Below are 19,246 nucleotides of genomic sequence, written 5' to 3'. Positions count from 1 at the left end.
GGGCATAATAAGAGAGAGCAACAGTAATACAGTTATACTAAAAAATTGTAACTATCATTGACATCAAAGGCTAGATGTCAGTGAGTAGAGAAAAAAGCAAATGATAAAGATTAGAGTACAAATTTTAAAAAAAAAAGGTTTATAAACAATACAAGATTAATGGAAGCAAACGTTGATTTTTCAAAAAGATAAGCAAGGCTGATAAAACTTTGACCAGACTCAACAAGAATCAAAGAACGAGGACCCAAAAAATAAAATTAGAAATTAAAGAAAAGAAATAACACTTACACCACAGAAATACAAAGGATTATAAGAATCAGTCCATGATCTCATTCATATAAACAAAAGAAGCCGTTAATCAAAATAGATCCAGAGTCATGAAAGTAAGGAACCTCCGAGAGATGGGGGTTAGGAGGGTGGTGTCCGATGGCCTGGGGACTGGCGCCAGGCAAAGTGCTCCACCATTGTCTTGCTTGCTCAGCCTTGTCTCCCACCCTGAACGGCCTGCCTAGAGCTTGTAGATTAACTCCCATCTTGCTCTTATCAATTCACATTCCAGAGGCTCCATGCATAGCCCCCGCAGGGCCAAATCCTAAGGGACAAATTCCAGCTACAACAGGCAGATATAAAAGACATGAGCCCCTACATTGAGCTCGGCTTCTAGGACTCGACACCCGGAGTCTGTGAACCCGCCCGGAGTGCACCCAATAAAGCCTGATCCCTGTTTATTCGGCTGATTGGCTCTCCAGTCTCTTCTCTGTTTTATTCAGCAGCGCCTCCGATTCCTTACAGGTGGAAAGAGATGAACCAAAGAATTTATATGCACAAATGCACAACAAATGGACACAGACATTATTTGGGGGAAAGCAGGAGGGGAGTGGGAGTGGAGAGGAGGGGGTCAATTGGGGGGGGGGGGGGAGCAGGGACATCTGTAATTCTTTCAACAATAAAAAGTAAAAAGATAGAAAAGAAAGGATTATAAAAAAATATTACAAACAACTATACGCCAAAAATATGGACAATCTGGAGAAAACAGATAAATTTCTAGAAACATGCAATCTTCCAAAACTGAATTAAAAAGAAAAGCCCTGGCAGGTTTGGCTCAGCGGTTAGAGCATCAGCCCGTGGACTGGAGAGTACTAAGTTTGATTCCTGCTGGGGTCATGTACCTTGGCTGCAGTTTGTCCCCAGCCCCGGTTGGAGTTGTGTGGGTGGCAACCAGTCGATGTGTTTCTCACCCATCGATGTTTCTCTATCTTTCTTCCCCCCCTCTCCCTCCTGTTCTATCTGAAGATAAATGTAATAAATGTCCTAGGGTAAGGATTAAAAAAGAAAAAAGGAGAAACAGAAAATCTGGACACACAATTTACAACTAACTGAATCATAGCAGTAATAAAAAAAAAAAAAATTCCAACAAACAAAAGTCCCGGATCAAATGGCTTCACAGGTAAATTTTACAAAACATTCAAAGAAGAAATAATACCTATCTATAAAGCTATTTCAAAAAACTCAATTAAAAAAAGTCTCTAAAGTTCATCAAATAAAGACACTACAAAGAAAGAAAATTATAGGCCAATATGGCTGATGAAGATAGATGCAAAAATCCTCAAGAAAATATTACCAACCTGAATTCAGCAATACATTAAAAAAGACCATACCCATGATCAACTAAAATGTATTCCTGGGATACAAGGTTGGTACAATATCTGCAAATCAATTACCACAATACACCACATTTTTAAAAAAGAATAAAAATTATATGATCATATTAATAGATGCTGAAAAAACACATTTAACAAATTCCAGCACCCATTTTTGATAAAAATTCTCAGCATTCGGGAAATAGAGGAAGCATACCTCAACATAATAAAGGCCACATATGACAAACCCATAGCTAACATCATACTAAATAGAAAAAAGCTAAAAACATTTATCTTAAGATCAGGAACAAGACAGGGTTGTCCACTTGCACCACTCTTATTCAACACAGTAGTGGAAGTCTTAGCCACACAATCAGACCAGAAGAAATAAAAGGTATCTAAATTGGAAATAAAAAAAAGTAAAACTGTCATTATTTGCACATGACATAATACTGTACACATAGAAATGTAAAGATTCCACCAGAAAACTACTAGAACTGATAAACAAATTTAGTAAACCAGCAGGATAAAAATATTCAGAAATACATTCAATTTTTGCACATCAATAATGAACTGCCAGTCATGATATCTAAGTAAACAATCCCATGTACAACTGCATAAAAAAATACCTAGAAAAAAATTTAACCAAGATGGTAAAAAACCTGTACTCAGTAAATTTATTTTCCAAATAATGTAGGTAATTTGAAAAAATTCCTGAATATTCAAGTAGAAATTTTTTTTTTCTTCACAAAAAAAAAACCGTAAAATCATGTTGGTTTGTCTCTAAGAAAGTTCCACTAGCATAAAAGAAATGAAAGTCATGATTTCTATAGGAAGCTGTTTTCATACATTATGCTTTTAAATCTAATATATGTGTGATCTTTTCAGCAGCACAGATACTAAAATTGGAACAATATAGAGAAGATTAGCATGGCCCCTGAACAAGGATGACATGCAAATTCATGAAGCATTCCATATTTTTGCAGATGAATCAATGGAACAGAATAGAGAACCCAGAAATGGACCCAAGACAATATGCTCAACTAATATTTGACAAAGGTGGCAAGAGCATACAGTGGAGTAATGACAGCCTCTTTAATAAATGGTGTTGGGAAAATTGGACAGCTACATGCAAAAAAATAAAATTAGACCATCAACTTACACTGTACACAAGAATAAACTCAAAATGGATAAAAGACTTAAATGTGACTCATCAATCCATAAAAATACTAGAAGAAAATTCAGATATCATACGCAGCAAAATTTTTACTGATACATCACCTAAGGCATCAAAAACAAAGGAGAAAATGAACACATGGAGTACATCAAACTTAAAAGCTTCTGCAGAGCAAAAGAAACAACCATCAAAATGGAAAGGGAACCCACTGTATGAGATAGCATAATTGCCAATGATACATCAAATAAGGGGTTAATTTCCAAATATATAGAGTGCTCATACAACTCAAGAAGAGAAACACGAAGAACCCAATTAAAAAATGGGCAGAGAACCTAAATAGACACCTCTCCAAACAGGACATACAAATGGCCAAGAGACATATGAAGAAATGCTCAACATCACTAATCATCAGAGAGATGCAAATTAAAACAACTATGAGGTATCACCTCACACCTGTCAGAATGGCCACCATCAACAAATCATCAAACAACAAGTGTTAGTGAGGGTGTACAGAAAAGGGGACTCTAGTACATTGCTGGTGGGAATGCAGACTGGGGCAGCCACTATGAAAAACACTATGGTGTTACCTCAAAAAATTAAAAATTGAACTTCCATTTGACCCAGTGATCCCACTTCTAGGAATATACCCTAAGAAGCCTGAAACACCAATCAGAAAGAATATATGTATCCCCATGTTTATAGCAGCACAATTTACAATAGCTAAGATCTGGAAACAGCCCAAATGTCCATCAGTAGACAAATGGATAAGAAAGTTGTGTGACATATACACAGTGGAGTATTATGAAGCTGTAAGAAAGAAAGATCTCTTATTCTTTGAGATGACATGGAGGGACCTAAAAAATATTATCCTAAGCGAAACAAGCTAAACAGAGAAAGACAAGTATCGTATGACCTCACTTATTTGTGAAACATAATAAACATAAAAGTCTGAGGAGTAGGGTAGTCCAAGAGACATGGAAGTGGGGTACAGACTGACAATCCCCAGAAGAGGGGGTAGATGGAAGACCACAGAACTTATATGCATGTGTGCCTGAACAGTGGACATGGACAGTAAAGTTGCGAACAGGGCAGGGAGAGAGGAGAAGGGGGGAATCAATGACGGGGAAAAGAGAAACATCTGTAACAAAAATAAATTAATTAAAAAATATATTAAAAAATTAAAAAAATAAATTCTAATGTATATGATGAGTCAAGAGATGTTAAGACTATTAAACTATCAAAAAAAAAAAAAAACAATAAAACATGATACCTTTCTAATACCTGCAATGAAACACAAACATAAAAAATATATATATTTTTAGCCATTTTTATAGCAAATCAACTTTCTCCAATTCAAAACTTGAACTGAGATCAAACCAAATGGATTGAGAAGTAATATATGATGTAATATTTTATTAAATTTTAAATATATATACTCTATTAGTTTTAAGTCAAAGCAAAGGTATGTACTGGGAATTTTAAAAATCTGTACAATTATTAATTAAATTAAAATTTTCAAATTTTACATTGAATTAAATCTTAAAGATAATATATCCGAAGGAGTTTATATTTTTCATTTAAGTTCATCACATTAGTTGAGACCAGCCTTACTTCCCTGCATATGTTTTTTTCCCAGTTGGTAAGCAGAATGTTGTATCATCCATTCTGATTAGCCAGCAGATAAGTAATATGGAAACTAATTTAGTCCCTACCACCAGGGATATCAAAAGAGATATTACTTTCCTACAGGATGACGGCACTGGACCTTAGATGTCAAACATAATTAAAAATGTTATTTTCAAATTTACTCCACAGTGTACAGATACTAAAAGTATGTCTTGCCTTTTAAACTTGTGCAGTGCTATGCTCTGCAAAATGGGAGAGCATTTATTATAGTTTAGACACTATTTAGGAATAAAATTATTTCATCTTGAAATGATTAGTACACCACAGTTTCCTTAAGAATTTGGCATGGAGGATTGGTGGCTTTTCATTAAAATGCTCTGACATTTTAAAAGATGGTTTTAGCAGGACTGATTTCTCTCATTTTCCCACCTATGACTATTAAGGTATCCCCCCCTCACAGTGGGTTATTCAAATTAGAGAATAAATTAAGGTGTCTTTTTATAATTACCTCATTCATTTTATTCTTTGAAGGAGGAGAGGGTCAAAAGTTACATGTCACTTTGACATATTTATTATTATTTATTAAGTTTCTCTCAAAGTTTTTTCCTTGAAAATATGAGTAATAAAGTGACTGGAGGAAAAACAAACAAAAACAGTCACTTTATTTTGTTCTTTTTCTTTATTGTCAAGAGTATTACAGATGTCCCCCCTTTTTTCCCCAATTGCCCTGCTCTTCCCAATTCCCACCCACCTCAGATCTTCACCACCCTATTGCCTGTGTCCATGGGCAATGCATACATGCATATAAGTTCTTTGGTTAATCTCTTCCCAGCTCCCCTCCTTCCTTCCCTCTAAGATTTGTCAGTCTATTCCACATTTCCATGCCTCTCATTCTATTTTATTCATCAGTTTATTGTGTTTGTTAGATTCTACATATAGGTGAGATCATGTGATAATTCTTTCTCTGACTAGCTTATTTCTCTTAGCATAATCGTCTGAGGTCCCTCTATGCTGTCTCAAAGGGAAACAGATTCTTCTTTTTAACAGCTGCATAGTATTCCATTGTGCAAATGTACCTTTTTATGACATGCACTCAGAACAGATTGAAAGTGAAGAAATCACCATATACTTTAGAGAACATCACCAAGAATTTGTGTGCATATAGAAAAAAAAAATTTCAAAAACATGGATCCTCCAAAAAGGTCCTCTGCCTCCACATTTCTAAAGTATAATCTGTGGAGCCCTGACCCACCCCCAATTGCAACCAAGCACCATATATCTCTATATATAATTGGTTGTTCATAATGTTCATTCCTTTTCCATCATGAATTTTTAACATTATTGGATTGTGATCAGAAGATAGTTGTAATCTTTCCAATCTAAAATATTTATTAAGGTCTTATTTGTTGCTTAATATGTGATTGTTTTTATAAATGTTTCACAGCACTTCAAACTACTATTTGTTTTCTGTTTAAAGGGCACAAAGTATGGTATATTTCATTAATTAAAATTATTTATGATACTTGTCCAATTCATTTGGTATATTTTTAAAGTCTTTGTGCTCTGGCAAACCCAAATTACTGATGCTCTCTACAAATGAGAATGAAATTGTTACTATGATATATACAACATTTTCATAAGGTAAGAACACAAAGATTAATGCTAAAAAGATGGTGAGTTTAAAAAGACATTTGCTGCCCTGGCCGGTTTGGCTCAGTGGTTAGAGTGTCCGCCTGCGGTCTGGAGAGACCCGGGTTCGGTTCCCGCTAAGGGCATGTACCTTGGTTGCAGTTTGTCCCCGGCCTTGGTTGGTCATGGGGGTGGCAGCCACTCGATGCGTCCCTTTCACGTCGATGTTACCCTCTCTCTCTCTTCCTCTCTCTCCCTCCCACTCTATCTGTACAAAAAATGGAAAAATGTCCTCGGGTAAGGATTAAAAATAAATACAGTGATACCTCGGTTCTCGAACGCCTCGGATTTCGACCAAATCGGTATTCGACCAGGAGATTCGAGAAACTTTTGTCTTGGAATCCGAACAAATATTTGGAACTTGAACTTCCGAGACGAGCCGAGTTGAGCTGAATGGCGTTCATTCGGCCCAGCGCGCCTTGCTTGCGTCATCAGTGTGAGTGCAGAGAGAGAGTCACGCTTTGTGGAGAGAGTCAGGCTTTACACTGAATTTAACCCTTAGACATACTGTACACTTTTATTTCTTGTTGAGACTTATGTTTTTCTACATATTATATACAAATTAGGCCAGTAAATAGGCATTTTCTGGGGCTTGGAACGAATTAATCCAGTTTCCATTATTTCCTATGGGGTTTCATTGCTTCGGTTCTCGAACAATTTGGTTCTCAACCGTCCTCCTGGAACGAATTATGTTCGAGAACCGAGGTATCACTGTAAATAAATAAATAAAAATAAATAAATAAAAATAAAAAGACATTTGCTAATTTGTCATCTTTTATAGAACTCTGTCAATATATATAATTTTTTTCTCAAGCTCTAAAATAAAGTTATTTAAATTAATAAATATAATTACTTGTCAATTTAAAAATATGCTCCAATATATACTTTGAAGTTACTGAGATGTGTGAAGTTGGGAGGGGACACAAAGAAAAGATACATTGTACAGAAAAATAAAAGTAACAGAACACAGCCAGAAAGCCAAAAATAGGATCATACAAAAACAAATACTAATACAACAGAATTAAGTACAAATGTCTATCACAGAAATGAAGGTGAGATTAAAACCACTTTTTCAAAGACTTTCACTTCTCAAAGAAGATGGCAGCCGGCAGGACCAAAGCAAGGGTGAGTGTGTGAGACAGTGGGTGTGAGAGAGTGGGTGTGAGAGAGAGTGTGAGTGAATGTGAGTGTGGACAACCAGTCTGGAGAACTGCAAAGATGCAGGGCAGAAGCTCCCTGTGCTGTGGACGGAAAGCAGCCAGCTACCATGATAAGTGGCCCATCAGTGAGCTTCTCCCTGCATGGCTGAGAGCCCCGCCATTTTGGAAGATCCCTGGACTTCCCTGGGAGGAGCAAGTGGGGAGCAGCTAGGGCTGAGTGACCTGAATCCACCAGAGCACCATGCACTATTGGTCCAATGGACCAGCACACAGTAGCGGAGCTATGGAGGTGCCTGTTGCAGTAGCCACAACCAGGAGCTGAGCCCCATCCTCCACAGCAGAAGCCTGATTGGAGCTCAGCACCTTCCCCTACTGGTAGCAGTGACTGCATGGGAGTGGAGCCCTACCACCAACAGGCAGTAGCAGCTCAGATGAACATCTGTGACCCATCTTTAGTGGCATCAGCAGAGGCTGATCAGGAGTGGTGCCTCAGCCAGCCAAGACCTGCCCCTGAAAACTGAAACAGCAGATTTGGAGTGGAGCACCTCCCTTTAGCAGCAGCAAAGTTCCAGGAACAAAGCATCTTCAGCCCCCAACAGCAGCAAAGAATTGGGACCTAAGAGCACTACCTGGCAACAACAGCAGCAGTAGCAGTGCAAACTGGGAGCTGACACTTGCCCCCAGCAGCAACTGATAAGGAGCTAAGCCCCACCAAGCAGCAGTGTACCCCAGAAGCACACCAGTGAGACCCATGAACCCTAGCAGGATGCAAGCTGGACCCATGACCCTAGCAGAACACCAGTGACACCCATGCACCACAGGCAGCAGCAGCACAGATCAGCAGCTGAGACCCATTCCCAGTGGCATCAGCAGAGTCTGATCAGGAAGAGTGCCTCAGCCAAAGCAGCAACAAGACTCAGGGAGCTGAGACCTGCAAGACAGGGCAATACCAGCCACCAGCTGTCAATCCTTCAGGACCCACAGCAGGCAAGAGACACAATATACCAAAACAGTCTGGGAGGCACAGCAGCCTTGTTTGATACACACCAACTTGCCTACACACTACAATATTTCTCATCGGGCCTAGAACTACCAGATTGCTAACATGATGAGACAAAGAAACAACACACAAGAGAAAGAAAAAGAGGAATCACCAGAAAAGGAAGTCTAGAAAATGGAAGAAAGATACTTGTCAGATAAAAACAATTCAAAGCAATGATTTTAAGGGTACTCAAACAATTTGGTGAGAAATACAAGCAAATTAATAAGAATGATGAAGAGCTCAGTGTGAACTATATCAGCTTAAAAAAAGTAGAATCTATGAATAAAAGTCAAGAAGAAATAAAGAATGACATAGCTGTTATGAAAAATACCTGAGAAGGATCCAATAGTAGATTAGAAAAGCTGTATACCAAATCAGTGAGTTAGAAAACAAGGTAGAAAACAAACAAACAAACAAACAAAAAACACACCCATATAGAGCAGCAAATAAGAAATAAATTAAAAACTAGGAGAAGAGGGAGATGGTAAAATGGTGGTAGAGTGAATGGAATCACAACTGAAATAAAAAAAAAAAATCTTCTATAAAAAGCAACAAAAAAGCAGTGAAACAGGACTATATAACCAGGGACACTGGTAGGATCTGCAGAGATGCAAGAGGGTGGTGGGCTGGGAGTCCACAGACAGCAGCAGTTGTAGCTGTAAGCAGCAACCTCAGGATTGAGCTCCCAAGTCGACTCCACAGTGCAGAGCCCAAACAGAGTGCTAAAATAGCCACAGCCACTTACCTGGGGCTCTGGCAGAAGAAGGGAAGACTTCTATGAAACTCTGTAAGGACACTCAGGATTTGGAAGGCACTCAGAGTTTGTGCTGAGCCACAGCCACAAAAGACAGTGACCAGTTTTCTCCTTCCCAGAGTGGTGGGAATAAGCAGCAGCCCCCCACCTAGGAGATTCAGTCTTTCCCAGGTGAGGCAAAGAAATGCAAATTGAGGCTCATTAACAATGAGCATCTATCCCACCCTCTGGAAATCATCTTACTCAGAACACAAGGGCTACACTCAAAGGCCATGAGTAACTGAGACTACTAGCCTCCAAGGAAAAAGCTAGAGGATAACTGAACCTTTCTTGGGCTTCCAAACCTATCCAGGAAAGTAAGACTGGACACTGGTGTTTAACGTGGGCCCACTCAGTCTCATCCAAACTCAGTAGAGGGAGCCACAAAGAGCAGAACACCAACACCCAGAGGGAAAATTTAGCAGGCTCCAAAACCCACTGAAATAGCCAAAATGGCGAAACAAACAAACAAAAAGTATCCCAAATTAAAGAACAAGAGACCTCTATGAAAGATGAGATTAATGAAATGCAGTTAAGCAAATTATCAGAGGTAGAGTTCAGAGCCATGATCTTGAGGAAGCTCAACAGCATGAGTAAACGAATCTGTACCATGACTAAATATATAAGAAACATTAAAAACCAATTAAGAGGAAATGAAGAATGACACAGCAGAAATAAGACACATTGAAAGGACTAACCAGCAGAGCAGAGGAAGCTGAGGACAAGATCAGTGAATTAGAAGACAGGGTAGAAAAAATTAACCAATCAGAATACCGTAAGGAAAAAACAATTAAAAAACAAGAAGACAGCTTGAGAGAACTGTGGGAAAATTTGAAACATAATAACATTCGATTATAGAAGACCCCAAAGAGGAAAAAAATGGGCAAGGGTTAGAGAATATATTTGAAGAAATAGTGACAGAAAACTTTCTTGTTGAAGAAAGAAGGCATTCAAGTTGAAGTTGAAGTTCAAGAAGCACAGAGAGCCCCAAGTAAGAGGAACCCAAACAGGACCACACCAAGACACATAATAATTAAAATGCCAACAATTAAAGACAAAGAGAGAATCCTGAAGACAGTAGGAGATAAGCAACACGTTACCTACAAATAAACCCCCATAAGTCTCTCAGCTGACTTCTCAACAGAAACACAACAGGCCAGAAGATAATTGCATGAAGTAATCAAGTCCATGAAAAACAAGGAACTGAATCCAAGACTCTTCTATCCAGCAAGACTATCATTCAAAATAGAAGGTCAAATAAAGGGCTTCCCAGATAACAATAAATAAATAAATAAAAATAAAAATAAAAAGCTAAGAAAATATGTTAACACCAATTCAGCTGTAATTAGTAGAATAGAAAGAAGAGTATAACCACACTAAACAAAAATGACAATAAATAAGTACATATCAATAATTACATTAAATGTAAATGGTTTGAATGCTCCTATAAAAAGACACAGTGAAGGTAACTAGATAAGAAAGCATGTCTCACATATATGTTGTTTACAAAAGACCAATCTCACAAAAAAAGTCTCACATAGGTTGAAAGTGAAGGGATAGACCACATGTTAGGTCACAACTAAGACTCTACAAGTTCAAGAAAATTAAAATTATATCAAGCATCTTCTCAGATCACAATGGCATGAAAATAGAAATCAATTGCAACAAGAACATGCAAAAACATTTGAACACATGGAGTCCAAATAGCATGTTATTGAACAATAAATGGGTCACCATGGAGATTAAGAAAGAAATTTAAAAATTCCTGGAAACCACTGAAAATGAGGACACAACACAAAATCTATGGGATGCAGTGAAAGCAGTTCTGAAAGGGAAGTTCATAGCACTATAACCCTACCTCAAGAAACAAGAAAAATTTCTAACAGTTTATGTAACCTCCCAACTTAAGAATTAGAAAGCAAACAAAAAGAAAACCCCAGAGCAAGTAGAAGGAAGGAAATAGTAAAGATCAGAGCACAAATAAATGACATTGAGACCAAAAAAAATAATAATAATTCAAAAGATCAATGAAACAAAGAACTGGTACTTTGAAAAGATAAACAAGATTAATGTACCTTAGCTAGACTCATCAAGAAACAAAGAGAGAGAACCAAAATACACAAAATCAGAAATGAAAGAGGAGAAATAATAACTGACACCACAGAAATACAACGAATTGTTAACAAATATTAAGAACAATTCTGCAGCAACAATTTTACAATCTAAATAAAATGGACAAATTTCTAGAAACACATTGTTGTAACCCAGGAGATCGACCACACTCAGCCTCCATTTTTCAGTTTTTGGGGATGTTTTATTACCTGTGCAGGGACTGCAGCCAACCTACACAGAGGAGAACTGCAGCCCCGAGCTCAGGGGGAGGGTTGCTTACATAGGGCAGGGGTCATTCAAGAGTTTAGCAGAGCAAGCAAGCTGCTTGTACAGAAGCCGAGGCAGTTAGCGATAAGCAGGAGGGAACGGAGGGGGGAGGGAGCTGAGGCGAAAGGGAACTGGGTCAGCATACATCTGTCCTGCTATTCATTCCATTATCCAAATTTTAAAAAATTACAAATTCGAGACAGATATCAGCGGTCAGTCAGGTGCAATACACACATGTTGAACAGTTACAGTTTTATGGGGTAAAGGGAGCTTCAGTTTCTCCCTATCAGTTTCTTTACAGAGCATGCAGGACACTCTGGCCTTGGGGCCGTTTCTGTCCTCCCTTTTCTTGAAGGATGTTGCTTTTCAAATTCCCAGTGAAGGTCAAACTCTAGTTAATTTATATGGGGCTAAAGCCCTCTATAACATTCCCCATTGTTCATCTTGCTGTCTCTGAGGTTGTTAATTAGGGCAGCTTAAGGACAAGTTGGATTCTAAGGACAGTGAGCTACAACAACATAGTCACCCCAAATTGAACCGGGAAAAGATAGAAAACTTGAACAGATCAGTAACAACAAAGCAAATTGAAGATGTAATCAACACTCTACCAGCAAACAGAAGCCCAGGCCCAGATGGCTTCACAGGGAAATTTTACCGAATAGTCAAAGAAGAACTACCACCCATTCTCCTCAAACCATTTCAAGAAGGAAGACTTCCAAACTCGTTTTATGAGACCAGCATAATTCTAATTCTGAAACCAGAAAAAGACACTACAAAGAAAGAAAACTACAGGCCAATATCCCTGATGAAACATAGATGCCAAAATCCTGAACAAAATACTAGGAAATTGAATTCAGCAATACATCAAAAAAATGATTCACCATGACCAATTGGGATTGATCTCAGGGAGGCAAGGCTCGTACAATATTTGCAAATCAATAAATGTGATACACCACATAAACAAAATAAAAGATAAAAATTATATGATCATATCAATAGATGCTGAAAAAGCATTTGACAAAATTCAGCACCCATTTCTGATAAAAGCGCTCAGTAATTAGGAAATAGAGAAATTATATATCAATATAATAAAGGACACATATGAAAGGCATACAGCTGACATTATACTCAATGGACAAAAACTAAAAGCATTTCTCTTAAGAACAGAAACAAGACTTGTATTTAACATAGAAATGGAAGTCTTAACCACAGCAATCAGTCAGAAAGAAAAAAGAAAAAGGATCCAAATTGAAAAGGAGGAAGTGAAACTGTCATTATTTACAGATGACATGATATTATACAAAGAAAACCCCAAAGACTCCATAAAAAATCTACTAGACTTAATAAATGAATTTGGCAAAGTAGGAGGATACAAAATTAATGTCAAGAAATTAATGGCATTCTTATACACTAATGATGAAAGAACAGAAAGAGAAACTAAAAAAAAAAATCAATTTACCATCGCAGCAAAAAAATTAAGACACCTAGGAATAAACTTAATCAAAGCAATAAAGGACCTATTTGCAGAAAACTACAAGCCATTGAAAAAAGAAATACAGGAAGATATTAAAAAAGTGGAAGCACATACTTTGTTCATGGATGGAAGAATTAATGTCATTAGCCCTGGCCAGTTTTGCTCAGCAGTTAGAGCATTGGCCTGTGGTCCCGAGAGACCTGGGTTCGGTTCCTGCTAAGGGCATGTACCTCATTTGAAATTTGTCTGGCCCTGGTTGGGTCGTGCGGGTGGCAACCACTCGATGTGTCCCTTCACATCGATGTTTCTCTCTCTCTCTCTTCCTCCCACACTTTCTAAACAAAAGAATGGAAAAATGCTTCAGGTGAGGATTAAAAAAAAAATTAACATCATTAAAATGACATTATAGATTCAATGCAATCCCCATCAAAATACTAATGACAGCCCTGGTTAGTTTGGCTTAGCAGTTGAGCGTCGGCCTGCACACCAGAAAATCCTGTGTTCGGTTCCCGCTAGTAGAACGTACCACAAAAAAATAAAATAAAAAACAATGACATACTTCATAGAACTAGAACAAATACTTCAAACGTTTATATGGAACAAAAAAGACCCCGGATAGCCACAGCAATCTTATAAAAAAAAGGACAAAGTAGGCGGGACTGTAATGAAAACAGCCTGGTAGTGGCACAAGTACAGGCATATAAACCAGTGGAATAGAACAGAGAACCCAAAAATGGACCCAAGGCAATATGCTCAATTAATATTTGACAAAGGTGGCAAGAGCATACAGTGGAGTAAAGACAGCCTCTTTAATAAATAATGTTGGGAAAATTGGACAGCTACATACAAAAAAATGAAACTAGACCATCAACTTATACCATACACAAGAATACACTCAAAATGGATAAAAGACTTGAATGTGACTTGTGAATCCATAAAAATCATTGAACAAAATGTAGGTAACAAAATTTCAGACATCATATGCAGCAGAACTTTTACTGATACATCACCTAAGGCAACAGAAACAAAGGAGAAAATAAAAACACGGGAATACATCAAACTCAAAACCTTCTGAACAGCAAAAGAAACAATCACCAAAGTGGAAAGGCAACCCACCCACTATACGGGAGAGCATAATTGCCAATGATACATCACATAAAGGGTTGATTTGTGCGTGCGCGCTCTCTCTCTCTCTCTCTCTCTCTCTATATATATATATATATATATATAGATATATAGATATATAGATATATAGATATATAGATATATAGATATAGATATATCATACAGCTTAACAAAAGGAAGTCAAAGAGTCAAAGAATCCAATTAAAAATGGCAGAGGAACTAAATAGACATCTCTCCAAAAAGGACATACAAATGGCTAAGAGACATATGAAGAAAACCTCAACATCACTAATCATCAGAAACATGCAAATTAAAACAACAATAAGGTATCACCTCACACCTGTCAGAATGGCCACCATCAACACATCATCAAACAAGTGTTGGCGAGGGAGTACAGAAAAGGGGACTCTAGTACACTGCTGGTGGGAATGCACACTGGTGCAGCCACTATGGATAACAATATGGTGTTACCTCAAAAAATTAAATATTAAATTGCCATTTGATCCAGTGATCACACTTCTAGAAATATACACTAGGAAGCCTGAAACTCCAATCAGAAAGAATGTATGTACCCCCATGTTCACAGCAGCCCTATTTACAATAGCTAAGATCTGGAAACAGCCCAAATGTCCATCAGTAGACAAATGGATAAGAAAGTTGTGGTATACATACACAATGGAGTACTATGCAGTTGTAAGAAAGAAAGATCTCTTATCCTTTAAAACGACCTGGAGGGACCTGGAAAGTATCCTTAGCGAAACAAGCCAAACAAAGACAAGTATAATATGATCTCACTTATTTGTGGAATGTAATGAACATAACAGTCTGAAGAACAGGGTAGTCCCAGAGACATGGAAGTAGGGTACAGACTGACAATCCCCAGAAGAGAGATGAGGGGAATGAATTCTCAGAACTTATATGCATGTATGCATAACCAATGAACATGGACAACAAAGCTGGGGACAGGGTGAAGAGTGAAGGGGAGGAGAGTGTCAATAGGGGAAAAAGGAGGAACATCTGTACCAAAAATAAAATAATTAGTGTAAACAATCATGTACTGCAAATTAGAAATAAAATGTATGAGTGACTTACTCCCAAAAAAAGGGTTTTTCAGTGTTATCTATCTTTTCAGAGAACCAGCTATTCGTTTCATTTATATTTTGTATTGTTTTTTTTTTACTCTCTATATTATTTATTTCACTCTGATCTTTATTATTTCTTTCTTTTTACTTTGGGTTTTTCTTTATGTTTTCCTTTTAATTTCTTTTTTAATTCATTTTTTTACAGATGTTTCTCTTTTTTTCCTCCATTGACACCCTCCTCCCAATCCCGCTCCCACCCCCAGGATTATTGTCTATGTCCTTGTTTACACATACCTACGTAAAAGTTCTGTGGTTTGCCCTGGCCAGTTTGGCTCAGCAGTTAGAGCGTCGGCCTGCGGTCTGGAGAGACCCGGGTTCGGTTCCCACTAAGGGCATGTACCTCAGTTGCAGTTTGTCCCTCGCCCTGGTTGGGTCGTGTGGGTGGCGACCACTCGATGTGTCCCTTTTACGTCAATGTTTCTCTCCCTCTCTCTCTCTCCCTTCCACTCTCTCTGAACAAAATATCAAAAAATGTCCTCTAGTGAGGATTTAAACAAACAAACAGTTTTGTGGTTTATTTCTTCCCTCCCCCTGCATCCACTTCTTCTGATGTTTGTCAGTCTGTACCCCACTTTCATTTCTCTGAGTTCATTTTCTTCCTCAGCTTGTTTTGTTCATTATATTCCACAAATAAATAAGATCATGTGATATTTGTCTTTCTCTCATTGGCATGCTTTGCTTAGGATAATACTCTTCAGGTCTTTTTGTGTCATCTCAAAGAATAAGGGTTAGATATTTTATTAGAATTTTTTTTTATTTGTTGAAATAGGCCTATAATGCTATGAACTTTCCTCTCAGGACTGTTTTTGCTGTGTCCCATAGATTTTGTGCTGTGTGTTCATTATCATTAATTGTTAAAAAGTTTTTATTTCTTGCTTTATTTGATTCGTAACCCATTCGTTGTTTAATAACATGCTATTTAGCCTCCATGTGTTTGAATATTTTTGAGTGTTTTTATTGTAATTGATTTCTCATTTTATGCCATTTGATCTGAGAAGATGCTTGATATGATTTCAATCTTCTTGAACTTGTAGAGACTTAGTTTGGTCCTAACATATGCTCTGTCTTTGAAAATGTTCTGTGTGCACTTGAGAACAATCTATATTCTGAAATGTTGAGGTGAAATGCTTTTTCAATTTTATTTAAATCCACCTGCTTTAGTGTGTTATTTAGGGTCTCTGTTTCCTTGTTAAATTTTTGTCTAGAAGCTCTGTAGAGTGATTATCAGTGAGATGTTAAAGTCCCCTACTATGATTGTATTGTGTTGCTCTCTACTTAACTGTCCTCCAGAAGAATTTTAATATATTTTTGTGCTTATATTACATGCATATATGTTTATCAGGGTTATATCCTCTTGTTGGATTGATCCCTTTAATATTATACTGTGACCTTCATCATCTTGTGTTATGACCTTAATTTGGAAGTCTATTTTGTCAGATATAATTATTGCTACACCAGCTTTTATTTCATCTCCATTTGCTTGGGAATATTTTTTCATCCTTTCATTTTTGTTCTGTGTTAGTATTTTGTTCTAAGGTAGGTCTCTTGTAGATAGCACATATAAGGGTGAAGTTTTCTTATCCATTTAGCTACCCTGTGTGTTTTGATTGAAACATTTAACCATTTACATTTAAGGGTATTATTAATATGTACTTATTTATTGCCATTTTTATTTATTATGCCTATATTTCTTTATATATATTTTTTATTATTATTACAGCAGTTCCTTTACCATTTTTTGTAATGTGGCTTGGTGGTAATATATTCCTTTAGTCTCCTCTTGTCTGGTAAGCTTTTTGTTTTGCCTTCTATTTTGTATGATATCCTTGCTGAATAGAGTAGCCTTGGTCTCAAATTCTTGTTTTTCATTAACTTTAATACTTCATACCATTTCCTTCTACCCTGTAGTGTTTCTATTGAGAAATCAGCTGATATTATTATGGGAGCTCCCTGTAGGTAACTCGTTTTTTTTTTTTCTTGCTGTTTTTAAGTTTCTCTTTTTATCTTTAATATTTGGCATTTTAATTATGGTGTGTCTGGGCCTCTTTGGTCGCATCTTACTTGGAACTCTGTGCTTCCTGAACTTGTGTGACTTTTTTCTTCACCAAGTTATGAAAGTTTTTTGCTACTATTTCTTCAAGCCAGTACTCTCAGCCTTGCTCACTTTCTTACTTTTCTGGTACTTCTTTAATATGTTTTTTTTTTTTTTAATTTCATATTGTGCCACAGCTGTCTTAAAATGTCCTTCTTTTTTTTTTCTTTTTGTTTCTCTGATTGAGTGATTTTTTTCTAAACTATCTTCTAATTCAGTGATCTGATACTCAGCTTCCTCTAATCTGCTGTTTATTCTTTCCAATTCAGTCATTATTTCTGCCATGTCATTCTTCATTTCTGATTTTTTTTTCCCTTTTATTTTGCTTGGTTATTTTTTGTTTCTAATTGATTGATTTTCATTGTTTCTATATATTTTCTTATGCTGTTGAGCATTCTTGTGATCATTATTCTAAACTCTATATCTAATAACTATCTTATCTCCCTTTCTGTTAGCCCTTTTTTCTGAAAAATTATCTTGTTCTTTCATTTGGGGCGTGTTTCTTTGTTTCATCATTTGGCTGTCTCAGCAGGTCTGGATCCTGCCAAAATCTCCCTGTAGATATCAATAATCCAGTCTGTGGCTCCCTCTACTCAGTTTAGATTTATATAGAAGGGTCAAAGCTGAACATTGAGGTGTGGTATAGCTCTCTCATGGCAAAGTTGAAGACCAGGTAAAAACTCAAAACTCCCAGAGATCCATCTCTGCCTTCAGGTTAACTGTTAGTCTCAGTGACTTAATGAGCCTCTGGTTGTAGTCCTCAGCTGGACATAGACTCCACCCAGTGTGTGGGGTAAAAAATTTCCAGCAGGTGGGGCAGTTGATTCCCCCTGGGTTAAAACTGTTTTGTTGGCAAAACACTGCCTTAAAAAGGTAGTTTATGCCTTGTGGGTTAATGACTCAGCACAGGAATCCAGGCAGCAGCCTTCACAGCTCTGTCCCCAGAGCCTCAAATCTCAGCATCTGCCAGCCAAGCACACAACTCAGAGCATCCAGAGATTTGTGTCTGCCTGTGGGCTGGTTGTTAGAATCAGTCACTTGGTGAGCCTCAGTTTGTCAGGCTCTGTCAGATGCATACTCCATATGATGGGTGGGGTGAGAGAAATTCTAACTTGTGGGGCAATTGCTTTCCCCTGGGTTAAAGCTGCTTTGATGGGAAAACTCTGCCTGAGAAAAATGGCTTCTGCAGCATAGTTTAATGATTTAGCACTGGGACCTAAGCACAAGTCTTTGCAGCTTGATTCCTAGAGCCATGAATTCCAACAACCACCAGCCAAGCAAAAGACTCAAAGGACCCAGAGATCTGTCTCTACTTGCAAGCTGGATTGTAGACTCAGACCCATAATAAACCTCACATTACAGTTCTCTAATAAACATAATCTCCTTCTGGGCATCAGGGTAAGAGAAAGTCCAATGGATGGGGCAGTTGCATCCCACCTATGCTAAAGCTGCTTTTATTGGAAAACTTTGCTTGAGAAAGATGGCCTCTGCAGTACTGGAAAATGACTCAGCATAGGGCTCCTGATGGCTTCCTTCCAGCTATCCCCAGTGCCATGAACCCCAGACTTTCCTCATGCAGCTCTTGTTCATTCAGCCCTTCCTCTTCCAGAGCCCAAGGTGAGTGACTGTAGACAAAATTTAGTGCCCTTCAGGGGAGGTGTCCATATTTTCAGTGTCTGTCCATGCTGGATAGAACCTCTGCACTGGTGTTTTTCACACCCAGGTATTATGTAGACACCTTTTTGAGTTCTGCCACTCTGAGCTTGTCCAGTTTAGGGTTTAAATCCCAGACTTCTTAGGGGGAACCTCTTACAGCTGAGATATCCCTCTGGAACTTAAGCTACTGCTGATGGGGGTCCAGCCAGCCCTCTTGTGCCTCCACACTTCCCACAAGACTTGATGTGGGC

At 37.8% G+C, this 19,246-nt stretch overlaps 1 non-coding gene across 1 annotated transcript; it reads left to right on the top strand.

The window, feature by feature from the left end:
• Window positions 1-2,515: 2,515 nt before the first annotated feature.
• On the top strand, window positions 2,516-2,622 carry LOC118620543. Its single transcript, XR_004957457.1, has one exon. It is a non-coding gene; the product is annotated as a U6 spliceosomal RNA (small nuclear RNA).
• Window positions 2,623-19,246: the final 16,624 nt, after the last annotated feature.

This window comes from Molossus molossus, unplaced genomic scaffold (genome assembly GCF_014108415.1).
Source record: "Molossus molossus isolate mMolMol1 unplaced genomic scaffold, mMolMol1.p scaffold_m16_p_7, whole genome shotgun sequence".
Lineage (NCBI taxonomy): Eukaryota > Metazoa > Chordata > Mammalia > Chiroptera > Molossidae > Molossus > Molossus molossus.
The sequence above is the reverse complement of the archived record's forward strand: the minus strand, read 5'-3'. Positions and strand labels throughout refer to the sequence as shown.